Here is a 15,769-nt window from a genome sequence, read left to right as displayed (position 1 = left end):
GGATTTGAACACGAGGATGAGAATTTTAAAATCGAGTTGTTTGTTAGTCAGCATCTGAAAGAGAGAGAAAACTGGGTATAACTTTCATGAGAACAGTTCTGATCAAGGGCTACAATCAAAAATTTGACCTGACATCACCCCTGAATAGCCTAGATCTAATTTTAAGCTTATGCCCCCTTGTTCTGGACTCCTCCACCAAAGGAAATAGTTTCTCTCTATTTACCCTATCAATTCCTTTAAACACCTCAATTAGATCACCCCTTGATCTTCTATACTCAAGGGAATACAAGCCTGATCAATGCAACCTGTCCTCCTAATTTAACCCTTTAGCCCGACAAACATTTACCCCTGTATCTCGATTACAGTAATTCAGAGAAGCCCAAATGCCCTGCGAACTTGATTTGAGGTGAATCCTGTGGAAAACTGTAAAGTTTACCATCTTGGGATAGGCATTCCAATATACCTTTTCTATCCTGTGTTTATTCTTGAATAATTCCTGGAGTAAACCGAACACTGCAATCTCAGTTGGCTGGCAGTTTAGATAATGGCAGTCTAATATCTTACGATGATGCGAAATTCATTCTATGGCCAGATCTGAAGGTTCTGTAATGTAGACAGGGTATGCTTGTTTGCTCTCATCATTATTTCCATAAATCATACCGGACGCATTCCCAGAATTCACAGACAGGACTGTAGAATGTCCGCATTGTCCTTCCTTACCAGGGAGGGTTTTGACACTGTCCTTCTTACCTGAGGGAGGCTCCGCACTGTCCTTCTTACCTGGGAGAGGCTCCTCACTGTCCTTCCTTACCTGAGGGAGTCTCCTCACTATCTTTCTCACCTGAGGGAGTCTCCTCACTGTCCTACTCACCTGAGGGAGTCTCCTCACTGTCCTACTCACCTGAGGGAGACTCCTCACTATCCTTCTTACCTGAGGGAGTCTCCTCAATGTCCTTCTCACCTGAGGGAGTCTCCTCACTATCCTTCTTACCTAAGGGAGTCTCCTTACTGTCCTTCTTACCTGAGAGAGTCTCCTCACTGTCCTGCTTACCTGAGAGAGTCTCCTCAATATCCTTCTTACCTGAGAGAGACTCCTCACTGTCTATCTTACCTGAGGGAGTCTCCTCACTGTCCTTCTCACCTGAGAGAGACTCCTCACTGTCTATCTTACCTGAGAGAGTCTCCTCACTGTCCTGCTTACCTGAGAGAGACTCCTCAGTGTCCTTCCTTACCTGAGAGAGTCTCCTCACTGTCCTGCTTACCTGAGAGAGTCTCCTCACTGTCCTGCTTACCTGAGAGGGTCTCCTCAATATCCTTCTTAACTGGGAGAGTCTCCTCACTGTCCTTCTTACCTGAGGGAGTCTCCTCACCCCTTCCTTACCTGAGAGAGTCTGTTCAATATCCTTCTTACCTGAGAGAGTCTCCTCACTGTCCTTCTTACCTGAGAGAGTCTCCTCACTGTCCTTCTTACCTGAGAGAGTCTCCTCACTGTCCTTCTTACCTGAGAGAGTCTCCTCACTGTCCTTCTTACCTGAGGGAGTCTCCTCACTGTCCTGCTTACCTGAGAGAGTCTCCTCAATATCCATCTTACCTGAGAGAGACTCCTCAGTGTCCTTCCTTACCTGAGAGGGTCTCCTCACTGTCCTGCTTACCTGAGGGAATCTCCTCACTGTCCTTACCTGAGAGAGTCTCCTCACCGTCCTTCTTACCAGAGAGAGTCTCCTTACTGTCCTTCCATACCTGAGAGAGTCTCCTCACTGTCCTTCTTACCTGAGAGAGTCTCCTCACTGTCCTTCTCACCTGAGGGAGTCTCCTCACTGTCCTGCTTACCTGAGAGAGTCTCCTCACTGTCCTTCTCACCTGAGGGAGTCTCCTCACTGTCCTGCTTACCTGAGAGAGTCTCCTCACTGTCCTTCTCACCTGAGAGAGTCTCCTCAATATCCACCTTACCTGAGAGAGTCTCCTCTGTGTACTTCCTTACCTGGGAGAGTCTCCGCACTGTCCTTCTTACCTGAGGGAGTCTCCTCACTCTCCTTCTCACCTGAGAGAGTCTCCTCACTGTCCTTCTTACCTGAGAGAGTCTCCTCACTGTCCTTCTCACCTGAGGGAGTCTCCTCACTGTCCTGCTTACCTGAGAGAGTCTGTTCAATATCCTTCTTACCTGAGAGAGTCTCCTCACTGTCCTTCTTACCTGAGGGAGTCTCCTCACTGTCCTTCTTACCTGAGGGAGTCTCCTCACTGTCCTTCTTACCTGAGAGAGTCTCCTCACTGTCCTTCTTACCTGAGGGAGTCTCCTCACTGTCCTGCTTACCTGAGAGAGTCTCCTCAATATCCATCTTACCTGAGAGAGACTCCTCAGTGTCCTTCCTTACCTGAGAGGGTCTCCTCACTGTCCTGCTTACCTGAGGGAATCTCCTCACTGTCCTTACCTGAGAGAGTCTCCTCACCGTCCTTCTTACCTGAGAGAGTCTCCTTACTGTCCTTCCATACCTGAGAGAGTCTCCTCACTGTCCTTCTTACCTGAGAGAGTCTCCTCACTGTCCTTCTCACCTGAGGGAGTCTCCTCACTGTCCTGCTTACCTGAGAGAGTCTCCTCAATATCCACCTTACCTGAGAGAGTCTCCTCAGTGTACTTCCTTACCTGGGAGAGTCTCCGCACTGTCCTTCTTACCTGAGGGAGTCTCCTCACTGTCCTTCTCACCTGAGAGAGTCTCCTCACTGTCCTTCTTACCTGAGGGAGTCTCCTCACTGTCCTGCTTACCTGAGAGAGTCTCCTCAATATCCTTCTTACCTGAGAGAGACTCCTCACTGTCTATCTTACCTGAGGGAGTCTCCTCACTGTCCTTCTCACCTGAGAGAGACTCCTCACTGTCTATCTTACCTGAGAGAGTCTCCTCACTGTCCTGCTTACCTGAGAGAGACTCCTCAGTGTCCTTCCTTACCTGAGAGAGTCTCCTCACTGTCCTGCTTACCTGAGAGGGTCTCCTCAATATCCTTCTTAACTGGGAGAGTCTCCTCACTGTCCTTCTTACCTGAGGGAGTCTCCTCACCCCTTCCTTACCTGAGAGAGTCTGTTCAATATCCTTCTTACCTGAGAGAGTCTCCTCACTGTCCTTCTTACCTGAGAGAGTCTCCTCACTGTCCTTCTTACCTGAGAGAGTCTCCTCACTGTCCTTCTTACCTGAGAGAGTCTCCTCACTGTCCTTCTTACCTGAGGGAGTCTCCTCACTGTCCTTCTTACCTGAGAGAGTCTCCTCACTGTCCTTCTTACCTGAGGGAGTCTCCTCACTGTCCTGCTTACCTGAGAGAGTCTCCTCAATATCCATCTTACCTGAGAGAGACTCCTCAGTGTCCTTCCTTACCTGAGAGGGTCTCCTCACTGTCCTGCTTACCTGAGGGAATCTCCTCACTGTCCTTACCTGAGAGAGTCTCCTCACCGTCCTTCTTACCTGAGAGAGTCTCCTTACTGTCCTTCCATACCTGAGAGAGTCTCCTCACTGTCCTTCTTACCTGAGAGAGTCTCCTCACTGTCCTTCTCACCTGAGGGAGTCTCCTCACTGTCCTGCTTACCTGAGAGAGTCTCCTCAATATCCACCTTACCTGAGAGAGTCTCCTCACTGTCCTTCTTACCTGAGGGAGTCTCCTCACTGTCCTTCTTACCTGAGAGAGTCTCCTCACTGTCCTTCTTACCTGAGGGAGTCTCCTCACTGTCCTGCTTACCTGAGAGAGTCTCCTCAATATCCATCTTACCTGAGAGAGACTCCTCAGTGTCCTTCCTTACCTGAGAGGGTCTCCTCACTGTCCTGCTTACCTGAGGGAATCTCCTCACTGTCCTTACCTGAGAGAGTCTCCTCACCGTCCTTCTTACCTGAGAGAGTCTCCTTACTGTCCTTCCATACCTGAGAGAGTCTCCTCACTGTCCTTCTTACCTGAGAGAGTCTCCTCACTGTCCTTCTCACCTGAGGGAGTCTCCTCACTGTCCTGCTTACCTGAGAGAGTCTCCTCAATATCCACCTTACCTGAGAGAGTCTCCTCAGTGTACTTCCTTACCTGGGAGAGTCTCCGCACTGTCCTTCTTACCTGAGGGAGTCTCCTCACTCTCCTTCTCACCTGAGAGAGTCTCCTCACTGTCCTTCTTACCTGAGAGAGTCTCCTCACTGTCCTTCTCACCTGAGGGAGTCTCCTCACTGTCCTGCTTACCTGAGAGAGTCTGTTCAATATCCTTCTTACCTGAGAGAGTCTCCTCACTGTCCTTCTTACCTGAGGGAGTCTCCTCACTGTCCTTCTTACCTGAGGGAGTCTCCTCACTGTCCTTCTTACCTGAGAGAGTCTCCTCACTGTCCTTCTTACCTGAGGGAGTCTCCTCACTGTCCTGCTTACCTGAGAGAGTCTCCTCAATATCCATCTTACCTGAGAGAGACTCCTCAGTGTCCTTCCTTACCTGAGAGGGTCTCCTCACTGTCCTGCTTACCTGAGGGAATCTCCTCACTGTCCTTACCTGAGAGAGTCTCCTCACCGTCCTTCTTACCTGAGAGAGTCTCCTTACTGTCCTTCCATACCTGAGAGAGTCTCCTCACTGTCCTTCTTACCTGAGAGAGTCTCCTCACTGTCCTTCTCACCTGAGGGAGTCTCCTCACTGTCCTGCTTACCTGAGAGAGTCTCCTCAATATCCACCTTACCTGAGAGAGTCTCCTCAGTGTACTTCCTTACCTGGGAGAGTCTCCGCACTGTCCTTCTTACCTGAGGGAGTCTCCTCACTGTCCTTCTTACCTGAGAGAGTCTCCTCACTGTCCTTCTCACCTGAGGGAGTCTCCTCACTGTCCTGCTTACCTGAGAGAGTCTCCTCAATATCGACCTTACCTGAGAGAGTCTCCTCAGTGTACTTCCTTACCTGAGAGAGTCTCCTCACTGTCCTTCTTACCTGAGGGAGTCTCCTCACTGTCCTTCTCACCTGAGAGAGTCTCCTCACTGTCCTTCTAACCTGAGAGAGTCTCCTCACTGTCCTTCTCACCTGAGGGAGTCTCCTCACTGTCCTTCTTACTTGAGAGAGTCTCCTCACTGTCCTGCTTACCTGAGAGAGTCTCCTCACTGTCCTTCTTACCTGAGAGAGTCTCCTCACTGTCCTTCTTACCTGAGGGAGTCTCCTCACTGTCCTTCTTACCTGAGAGAGTCTCCTCACTGTCCTTCTTACCTGAGAGAGTCTCCTCACCGTCCTTCTTACCTGAGAGAGTCTCCTCACTGTCCTTCTTACCTGAGAGAGTCTCCTCACTGTCCTTCTTACCTGAGAGAGTCTCCTCACTGTCCTTCTTACCTGAGAGAGTCTCCTCACTGTCCTTCTTACCTGAGAGAGTCTCCTCACTGTCCTTCTTACCTGAGGGAGTCTCCTCACCGTCCTTCTCACCTGAGGGAGTCTCCTCACTGTCCTTCTTACCTGAGGGAGTCTCCTCACTGTCCTTCTTACCTGAGGGAGTCTCCTCACCGTCCTTCTCACCTGAGGGAGTCTCCTCACTGTCCTTCTTACTAGAGGGAGTCTCCTCACTGTCCTTCTTACTCGAGGGAGTCTCCTCACTGTCATTCTCACCTGAGGGAGTCTCCTCACTGTCCTTCTAACCTGAGGGATTCTCCTCACTGTCATTCTCACCTGAGGGAGTCTCCTCACTGTCCTTCTTACCTGAGGGAGTCTCCTCACCGTCCTTCTCACCTGAGGGAGTCTCCTCACTGTCCTTCTTACTAGAGGGAGTCTCCTCGCGGTCCTTCTTACTCGAGGGAGTCTCCTCACTGTCATTCTCACCTGAGGGAGTCTCCTCACTGTCCTTCTAACCTGAGGGATTCTCCTCACTGTCCTTCTTACCTGAGGGATTCTCCTCACTGTCCTTCTTACCTGAGAGAGACTCCTCACTGTCCTTCTTACCTGAGGGATTCTCCTCACTGTCCTTCTTACTTGAGGGAGTCTCCTCACTGTCCTTCTTACCTGAGAGAGACTCCTCACTGTCCTTCTTACCTGAGGGAGTCTCCTCACTGTCCTTCTCACCTGAGAGAGTCTCCTCAGTGTCCTTCTTACCTGAGGGAGTCTCCTCACTGTCCTGCTTACCTGAGAGTGTCTCCTCACTGTCCTTCTTACCTGAGAGAGTCTCCTCAGTGTCCTTCTTACCTGAGAGAGTCTCCTCAGTGTCCTTCTTACCTGAGGGAGTCTCCTCACTGTCCTTCTTACCTGAGAGAGTCTCCTCAGTGTCCTTCTTACCTGAGGGAGTCTCCTCACTGTCCTGCTTACCTGAGAGAGTCTCCTCACTGTCCTTCTTACCTCAAAGAGTCTCCTCACTGTCCTTCTTACCTGAGGGAGTCTCCTCACTGTCCTTCTTACCTGAGGGAGTCTCCTCACTGTCCTGCTTACCTGAGAGTGTCTCCTCACTGTCCTTCTTACCTCAAAGAGTCTCCTCACTGTCCTTCTTACCTGAGAGAGTCTCCTCACTGTCCTTCTTACCTCAAAGAGTCTCCTCACTGTCCTTCTTACCTGAGGGAGTCTCCTCACTGTCCTTCTTACCTGAGGGAGTCTCCTCACTGTCCTGCTTACCTGAGAGTGTCTCCTCACTGTCCTTCTTACCTCAAAGAGTCTCCTCACTGTCCTTCTTACCTGAGAGTGTCTCCTCACTGTCCTTCTTACCTCAAAGAGTCTCCTCACTGTCCTTCTCACCTGAGAGAGTCTCCTCAGTGTCCTTCTTACCTGAGGGAGTCTCCTCACTGTCCTTCTCACCTCAAAGAGTCTCCTCACTGTCCTTCTTACCTGAGGGAGTCTCCTCACTGTCCTTCTCACCTCAAAGAGTCTCCTCACTGTCCTTCTTACCTGAGGGAGTCTCCTCACTGTCCTTCTCACCTCAAAGAGTCTCCTCACTGTCCTTCTCACCTGAGGGAGTCTCCTCACTGTCCTTCTCACCTCAAAGAGTCTCCTCACTGTCCTTCTTACCTGAGGGAGTCTCCTCACTGTCCTTCTTACCTCAAAGAGTCTCCTCACTGTCCTTCTTACCTGAGGGAGTCTCCTCACTGTCCTTCTTACCTGAGGGAGTCTCCTCACTGTCCTTCTTACCTCAAAGAGTCTCCTCACTGTCCTTCTTACCTGAGGGAGTCTCCTCACTGTCCTTCTTACCTGAGGGAGTCTCCTCACTGTCCTTCTTACCTCAAAGAGTCTCCTCACTGTCCTTCTTACCTGAGGGAGTCTCCTCACTGTCCTTCTTACCTGAGAGAGTCTCCTCACTGTCCTGCTTACCTGAGAGAGTCTCCTCACTGTCCTTCTTACCTGAGGGAGTCTCCTCACTGTCCTTCTTACCTGAGGGAGTCTCCTCACTGTCCTTCTTACCTGGGAGAGTCTCCTCACTGCCCATCTTACCTAAGGGAGTCTCCTCACTGTCCTTCTTACCTGAGGGAGTCTCCTCACTGCCCATCTTACCCGAGAGAGTCTCCTCACTGTTCTTCTCACCTGAGAGAGTTTTTAAAAATTCGTTCACGGGATGTGGGCGTCGCTGGTGAGGCCAGCATTTATTGCCCATCCCTAATTGCCCTCGAGAAGGTGGTGATGAGCTGCCATCTTGAACCGCTGCAGTCCGTGTGGTGACGGTTCTCCCACAGTGCTGTTAGCGAGGGAGTTCCAGGATTTTGACCCAGCGACAATGAAAGAGTCTCCTCACCGTCCTTCTCTCCTGAGAGAGTCTCCTCACCATCCTTCTCTCCTGAGGGAGTCTCCTCACCGTCCTTCTCTCCTGAGGGAGTCTCCTCACTGTCCTTCTTACCTGAGAGAGTCTCCTCACCGTCCTTCTCTCCTGAGGGAGTCTCCTCACTGTCCTTCTTACCTGGGAGATTCTCCTCACTGTCCTTCTTACCTGAGGGAGTCTCCTCACTGTCCTTCTTACCTCAAAGAGTCTCCTCACTGTCCTTCTCACCTGAGGGAGTCTCCTCACTGTCCTTCTTACCTGAGGGAGTCTCCTCACTGTCCTGCTTACCTGAGAGAGTCTCCTCACTGTCCTTCTTACCTCAAAGAGTCTCCTCACTGTCCTTCTCACCTGAGAGAGTCTCCTCACTGTCCTTCTCACCTGAGGGAGTCACCTCACTGTCCTTCTTACTTGAGGGAGTCTCCTCACTATCCTTCTCACCTGAGAGATTCTCCTCACTGTCCTTCTCACCTGAGGGAGTCTCCTCACTGTCCTTCTTACCTGAGGGAGTCTCCTCACTGTCCTTCTTACCTGAGGGAGTCTCCTCACTGTCCTTCTCACCTGAGGGAGTCACCTCACTGTCCTTCTTACCTGAGGGAGTCTCCTCACTGTACTTCTTACCTGAGAGAGTCTCCTCACTGTCCTTCTCACCTGAGGGAGTCACCTCACTGTCCTTCTTACCTGAGGGAGTCTCCTCACTGTCCTTCTTACTTGAGGGAGTCTCCTCACTGTCCTTCTCACCTGAGGGAGTCTCCTCACTATCCTTCTCATCTGAGGGAGTCACCTCACTGTACTTCTTACCTGAGAGAGTCTCCTCACTGTCCTTCTTACCTGAGGGAGTCTCCTCACTGTCCTTCTTACCTGAGGGAGTCTCCTCACTGTCCTTCTTACCTGAGGGAGTCTCCTCACTGTCCTTCTTACCTGAGGGAGTCTCCTCACTATCCTACTCACCTGAGGGAGTCTCCTCACTGTCCTTCTTACCTGAGGGAGTCTCCTCACTGTCCTACTCACCTGAGGGAGTCTCCTCACTGTCCTTCTCACCTGAGAGATTCTCCTCACTGTCCTTCTTACCTGAGGGAGTCTCCTCACTGTCCTACTCACCTGAGGGAGTCTCCTCACTGTCCTTCTCACCTGAGAGATTCTCCTCACTGTCCTACTCACCTGAGGGAGTCTCCTCACTGTCCTACTCACCTGAGGGAGTCTCCTCACTATCCTTCTTATCTGAGAGAGTCTCCTCACTATCCTTCTCACCTGAGAGATTCTCCTCACTATCCTTCTTATCTGAGAGAGTCTCCTCACTATCCTTCTTACCTGAGGGAGTCTCCTCACTATCCTTCTCACCTGAGAGATTCTCCTCACTGTCCTTCTTACCTGAGGGAGTCTCCTCACTGTCCTTCTCACCTGAGAGATTCTCCTCACTATCCTTCTTATCTGAGAGATTCTCCTCACTATCCTTCTTATCTGAGAGAGTCTCCTCACTGTCCTTCTCACCTGAGAGATTCTCCTCACTATCCTTCTTACCTGAGGGAGTCTCCTCACTGTCCTTCTTACCTGAGGGAGTCTCCTCACTGTCCTTCTTACCTGAGAGAGTCTCCTCACTGTCCTTCTCACCTGAGAGATTCTCCTCACTGTCCTTCTTACCTGAGGGAGTCTCCTCACTGTCCTTCTTACCTGAGAGAGTCTCCTCACTATCCTTCTCACCTGAGAGATTCTCCTCACTATCCTTCTTATCTGAGAGAGTCTCCTCACTATCCTTCTTACCTGAGAGATTCTCCTCACTATCCTTCTTACCTGAGAGAGTCTCCTCACTGTCCTTCTTATCTGAGAGATTCTCCTCACTATCCTTCTTATCTGAGAGAGTCTCCTCACTGTCCTTCTCACCTGAGAGATTCTCCTCACTATCCTTCTTACCTGAGGGAGTCTCCTCACTGTCCTTCTTACCTGAGGGAGTCTCCTCACTGTCCTTCTTACCTGAGAGAGTCTCCTCACTGTCCTTCTTACCTGAGAGAGTCTCCTCACTGTCCTTCTTACCTCAAAGAGTCTCCTCACTGTCCTTCTTACCTGAGGGAGTCTCCTCACTGTCCTTCTTACCTGAGGGAGTCTCCTCACTGTCCTTCTTACCTGAGAGAGTCTCCTCACTGTCCTTCTTACCTGAGAGAGTCTCCTCACTGTCCTTCTTACCTGAGAGAGTCTCCTCACTGTCCTTCTTACCTGAGGGAGTCTCCTCACTGTCCTTCTTACCTGAGAGAGTCTCCTCACTGTCCTTCTTACCTGAGAGAGTCTCCTCACTGTCCTTCTTACCTGAGGGAGTCTCCTCACTGTCCTTCTTACCTGAGGGAGTCTCCTCACTGTCCTTCTTACCTGAGAGAGTCTCCTCACTGTCCTTCTTACCTGAGGGAGTCTCCTCACCGTCCTTCTTACTAGAGGGAGTCTCCTCACTGTCCTTCTTACCTGAGGGAGTCTCCTCACTATCCTTCTTACCCGAGAGAGTCTCCTCACTGTCCTTCTTACCTGAGGGAGTCTCCTCACTATCCTTCTTACCCGAGAGAGTCTCCTCACTGTCCTTCTTACCTGAGAGAGTCTCCTCACTGTCCTTCTTACCTGAGAGAGTCTCCTCACTGTCCTTCTTACCTGAGAGAGTCTCCTCACTGTCCTTCTCACCTGAGGGAGTCTCCTCACTGTCCTTCTCATCTGAGAGATTCTCCTCACTGTCCTTCTCACCTGAGGGAGTCTCCTCACTGTCATTCTCACCTGAGGGAGTCTCCTCACTGTCCTTCTCACCTGAGGGAGTCTCCTCACTGTCCTTCTTACCTGAGGGAGTTTCCTCACTGTCCTTCTTACCTGAGGGAGTCTCCTCACTGTCCTTCTTACCTGAGGGAGTCTCCTCACTGTCCTTCTTACCTGAGGGAGTCTCCTCACTGTCCTTCTTACCTGAGGGAGTCTCCTCACTGTCCTTCTTACCTGAGAGAGTCTCCTCACTGTCCTTCTTACCTGAGAGAGTCTCCTCACTGTCCTTCTTACCTGAGGGAGTCTCCTCACTGTCCTTCTTACCTGAGAGAGTCTCCTCACTGTCCTTCTTACCTGAGAGAGTCTCCTCACTGTCCTTCTTACCTGAGAGAGTCTCCTCACTGTCCTTCTTACCTGAGGGAGTCTCCTCACTGTCCTTCTTACCTGAGAGAGTCTCCTCACTGTCCTTCTTACCTGAGAGAGTCTCCTCACTGTCCTTCTTACCTGAGAGAGTCTCCTCACTGTCCTTCTTACCTGAGGGAGTCTCCTCACTGTCCTTCTTACCTGAGGGAGTCTCCTCACTGTCCTTCTTACCTGAGGGAGTCTCCTCACTGTCCTTCGTACCTGAGAGAGTCTCCTCACTGTCCTTCTTACCTGAGAGAGTCTCCTCACTGTCCTTCTCACCTGAGAGAGTCTCCTCACTGTCCTTCTCACCTGAGGGAGTCTCTTCACTGTCCTTCTCACCTGAGGGAGTCTCCTCACTGTCCTTCTCACCTGAGGGAGTCTCTTCACTGTCCTTCTCACCTGAGGGAGTCTCCTCACTGTCCTTCTCACCTGAGGGAGTCTCCTCATTGTCCTTCTTACCTGAGGGAGTCTCCTCACTGTCCTTCTTACCTTAGGGAGTCTCCTCACTGTCCTTCTCACCTGGGAGTGTCTCCTCACTGCCCTTCTCACCTGAGGGAGTCTCCTCATTGTCCTTCTTACCTGAGGGAGTCTCCTCACTGTCCTTCTTACCTTAGGGAGTCTCCTCACTGTCCTTCTCACCTGGGAGTGTCTCCTCACTGCCCTTCTCACCTGAGGGAGTCTCCTCACTGTTCTTCTTACCTGAGGGAGTCTCCTCACTGTCCTTCTTACCTGAGAGAGTCTCCTCACTGTCCTTCTTACCTGAGAGAGTCTCCTCACTGTCCTTCTCACCTGAGAGAGTCTCCTCACTGTCCTTCTTACCTGAGGGAGTCTCCTCACTGTCCTTCTTACCTGAGGGAGTCTCCTCACTGTCCTTCTCACCTGAGAGAGTCTCCTCACTGTCCTTCTTACCTGAGGGAGTCTCCTCACTGTTCTTCTTACCTGAGAGAGTCTCCTCACTGTCCTTCTTACCTGAGAGAGTCTCCTCACTGTCCTTCTTACCTGAGAGAGTCTCCTCACTGTCCTTCTTACCTGAGGGAGACTCCTCACTGTCCTTCTCACCTGAGAGAGTCTCCTCACTGTTCTTCTTACCTGGGAGAGTCTCCTCACTGTTCTTCTTACCTGGGAGAGTCTCCTCACTGTCCTTCTTACCTGAGAGAGTCTCCTCACTGTCCTTCTTACCTGAGGGAGTCTCCTCACTGTTCTTCTTACCTGGGAGAGTCTCCTCACTGTCCTTCTTACCTGAGAGAGTCTCCTCACTGTCCTTCTTACCTGAGAGAGTCTCCTCACTGTTCTTCTTACCTGAGAGAGTCTCCTCACTGTCCTTCTTACCTGAGGGAGTCTCCTCACTGTCCTTCTTACCTGAGGGAGTCTCCTCACTGTTCTTCTTACCTGGGAGAGTCTCCTCACTGTCCTTCTTACCTGAGGGAGTCTCCTCACTGTTCTTCTTACCTGAGAGAGTCTCCTCACTGTCCTTCTTACCTGAGGGAGTCTCCTCACTGTTCTTCTTACCTGAGAGAGTCTCCTCACTGTCCTTCTTACCTGAGGGAGTCTCCTCACTGTTCTTCTTACCTGGGAGATTCTCCTCACTGTCCTTCTCACCTGAGAGAGTCTCCTCACTGTTCTTCTTACCTGGGAGAGTCTCCTCACTGTCCTTCTTACCTGAGGGAGTCTCCTCACTGTCCTTCTCTCCTGGGAGAGTCTCCTCACTGTCCTTCTTACCTGAGGGAGTCTCCTCACTGTCCTTCTCTCCTGAGAGAGTCTCCTCACTGCCCTTCCTTTCCTGGGAGAGTCTCCTCACTGTCCTTCTCACCTGAGAGAGTCTCCTCACTGTTCTTCTTACCTGAGGGAGTCTCCTCACTGCCCTTCCTTTCCTGGGAGAGTCTCCTGACTATCCTTCTCACCTGGGAGAGTCTCCTCACTGTTCTTCTTACCTGAGGGTGTCTTCTCACTCCCTTGTCATTCATGAGAATGGGTCAGATAGAGTGTGCACTCTTCTAAGGTGGTTGCTTAGGTTGGTCTACGTTCCCAGCAGGATGCACACTTTGTGTAGTTTAGATCACCAACGTTAATTGTTCCTATTTGTTCTGCAATGGTGTAGCTCTCTGTTTAGTGGCCTTTCTATGACATCCTTCATCCATGAGGGATATCAGCATTTTAATGCCATGTAAGGATGGAATTGAATGTAACTTTGCAGTTTAGTGGTCAAGCTGTACCCTAAAGCTAGAATGAGCAAGATGCCGCAGAGTGCCAGGCTCAGAGACAAAGGACTGTTTGTTTTCCGAGCAATGTTAAACATGACAGTTGTTATGCTTAATGTACGGAGCTCCTGTTTATTTAGGATTAAATAAATAACTCGATCCGTGGACTAGACTGGTTTGAACTAACTGTACTGCACGGAACTTGAAATATGTGGTTAGTAAAAAATTCAGTCCACAAACATCACTGTTAAACCATCTGTTAATTAGTACAATTTTACTGGGTATTGGCAATGTAAAAATTAGGCCTGACAGAAGGAATGAGGTAATTAGTTGGCAGCCTTTATACACAAGAAGCTTGCAGATGACTAGGCAATAATGCTGGCGGCAAAAGGAGCCAAAGGAGCTCTTTTTTTGCTTTTACCTTGTATTTAAAGGACTGTGAGAAGCTGACGAACGGCAGTAATACTCCACTTCCTTTATAGTAGGCCAAATTCTCAAAATTTATCATCTGCAAAAGTGCTTTTCTCTGAGGTTTTACAGTTCAAGCTTTCCAAAAATATATTTTGGTTTTAACAAACTCTACTCCGGATGACATATCTGTCCAAATGAACAATTTGAGCAATAAAGTGTCATATATCTGTGCAGCATTTTGTGAATGAGATTGATGGAATTCAATAAGAGTCTTAGGATACAAGCTCCTCCGAAAGCACTGTGGATCTGATCCTTACACGCTAGGATGAGTCCGTATCCTGGAATTCCCTACCTAACACCATTGTAGGAACTGCAGCAGTTCAAGGAGAAGGCCCACCACCACTACCTTCTCAGGGCAATAAACGTGATGGGCAATAAATGTGACCTTGCCAGTGTTGCCCACATCTCAAGAACAAATTTTTAAAAATACAGACTAGGTGTTGGTAGATTTCTCCCATTACAGTCGCAACTATGGGTTGTTAATCCATCAACAATAACCTCCGTTTGATTCTAGCCAGAGTTGTAATAAAATAGCAAGTTTAATAAATTGACTTGTAACAGAATTGCTCCACAGCTGTCTTCAACATTACATTCAACAGTATAAAAATACAACAGTCTACAGATTACACTAATGACAAGCAATCAATACAACCTGAACTGTCTGCCGAACCCAAGTTGATCTTTCTCCTCATGGTATTTCCGAATGTGTTTTCCATGGCACACGCCATATGTCCAGTAAGATTCAATTCTGTAAGAGCAACTGCTCTGTTTAAAGAGTGGTTCCAATCGCTCACCAGGCTGTAGGCCTTTGTAGTCATGCCCTTCATCTTGGTCTCCGTTTCCAATGGCAACATACATTTGTCTCTTTCATGTCCACTATAGCCATTCTTGGACTTTCAAGTTATCTTATCAAAAGTTCGGGGGATGTCTGGAGGTCTTTGCTTATCTCCGCCTGCCTGGTCCTGATGTCTCAGGTAGTGGCCAGACTATCAAATGGAGTTTTCTCATTGTTCAGTATTGGCAAGGACACAAATATCTCCAAGAGAAAGCTATCAATTTGCTATTCTCAGCTACACTTTCCTGACTTCACTAGATTGTACATTTATACCAGATTGATATCCTTTGGTAAATCATGCCATGTGATTTATTTATCCATAATCACCCAGGGCGTTGTCATTAGAGAAATTCCCATTTGGTGGTGTAATTTCTCTGTTTCTGTACTTTAATTCTCCATCACTTCCTCCCATCTAATTTTACACACTCAGTTATATTACTATTTCATCTCATTCATGAGCCCTGGAGGAACTTTATTGTCCAATACAATATTTACAGTTTGGTCCAATATCAATACATTTTTTGTTTGTTTCAATTAAATTTTTCTTGGACCACTTTTATTTATTCCAATTCGAGAGCAGTTTTTTTGGACTGACAGGACTTGTCAAAGTACAGTTTTATTTCTGCCCACAAAATACTTTCTTCCTTGATACACAGCATTGGGCAGGAACCATTTAGACTGGACTCCTTTAATTTTAAAATATAATTTGATTATCCCCTTAAACTACGGGTAAATTTTCCCTTCCCGAGTGCTTGAACAGCAACTCATATTAATTTATCTTATCAATTTCAGAAACAAGTTATGTCCCGGCTTTGCGGTTTTACAGTAGAGACGGGAGTGCTTGTAATTACTCTTGGATAGTAATCCTCCCCCTCGATAAGCAATCTGTCTCAGAAAATAAATAGGTTAAAAACAAATTGAGGCTTTTCCTTCTCTATGTAATTTCGAATTATTGAAATCCAAGTTTTAAGTCTTAGTCCAAAAAGTCACCATGCTGTGACATTTGATATTTGCTGATGTCTGCAGATAAGGTTTTAAATTCTTCACATCACTGGATGTTTCCTGCACCAACTTTTCTCCAGCAAAGGTTGTTCTATAACTTTGTGAAGCTGTTTTTATGTCAAAGAATTACTTTTGGTAATCCTGCACCATCAACACACATGTGGTCCCGAAAACTCATGGGCCCCGATATTACCAGGGAGGTGGGATGGCAGCGGCCGGGGGAGTGGGGGGCTGGACGCATGGGTAACCCGCCCAGTAAAATCCGTCCGTTCCCCACGCCATCGCGGGTAAATTGAAGCCACTTACCGTGGCTTCCGGGTTTCCCGTCATCAACCTGCGCAGCGGGCAGACTGCGCACCCGCATCACAGGCTGTCAGCTGGAGGAGCCCTATTTAAAGGGGCAGTCCTCCAATGCTGCTCCTGCAGCAAAG

This window comes from Heptranchias perlo, chromosome 2 (assembly GCF_035084215.1).
Source record: "Heptranchias perlo isolate sHepPer1 chromosome 2, sHepPer1.hap1, whole genome shotgun sequence".
Lineage (NCBI taxonomy): Eukaryota > Metazoa > Chordata > Chondrichthyes > Hexanchiformes > Hexanchidae > Heptranchias > Heptranchias perlo.
The sequence above is the reverse complement of the archived record's forward strand: the minus strand, read 5'-3'. Positions refer to the sequence as shown.